General features: G+C 32.7%; 1 protein-coding gene across 2 annotated transcripts in view; it reads right to left on the bottom strand.

Annotated features, from left to right (window-relative positions):
* Window positions 1–453, bottom strand: part of LOC116840732 (protein lines) — a 119,892-nt gene that overhangs the window by 15,746 nt on the left and 103,693 nt on the right. The gene's annotated exons all lie outside the window — the stretch shown is intronic.

Genomic DNA, 453 nt, shown 5'->3' with positions numbered 1-453 from the left:
ACACCCACATCTCTGAATATAATTCAGGACGACTATGATGTTGTCTTTCCTTTAATATGCATATTACTTTTCTTCTTTTTACACACTTTGCACGAAATAAATAATTATATATTTCCACTGCAGGTATTTCTTCATCATCATTATTAAAAACTTCGTTTATTATAATAAACAAAATATGCTTTAAAAGCGTTTCTCGAATTTAAAGACCTATCTCATAGACTCCGCCGTGGCTTTGTGCTAGGTGATAGCAATTCCGAGCTCAATACACTGCCGTCGGTTCTCACCTGTTTAATCGCGAAAATTATTTTAAATAGTTTCGAATTCGCGCATATGAAAAAGATCTAATGTGTTTAAGTGTCATATTTGTGGTATATGTACCACAATTATAAGCTCCACCTCTACCAATATCAACCTTGGTATATCCCTTATAGAAATATCATACTAAGAATCATT

This window comes from Odontomachus brunneus, unplaced genomic scaffold, assembly GCF_010583005.1.
Source record: "Odontomachus brunneus isolate Ranch 3 - 2012 unplaced genomic scaffold, Obru_v1 Obru_scaffold_011, whole genome shotgun sequence".
Lineage (NCBI taxonomy): Eukaryota > Metazoa > Arthropoda > Insecta > Hymenoptera > Formicidae > Odontomachus > Odontomachus brunneus.
The sequence above is the reverse complement of the archived record's forward strand: the minus strand, read 5'-3'. Positions and strand labels throughout refer to the sequence as shown.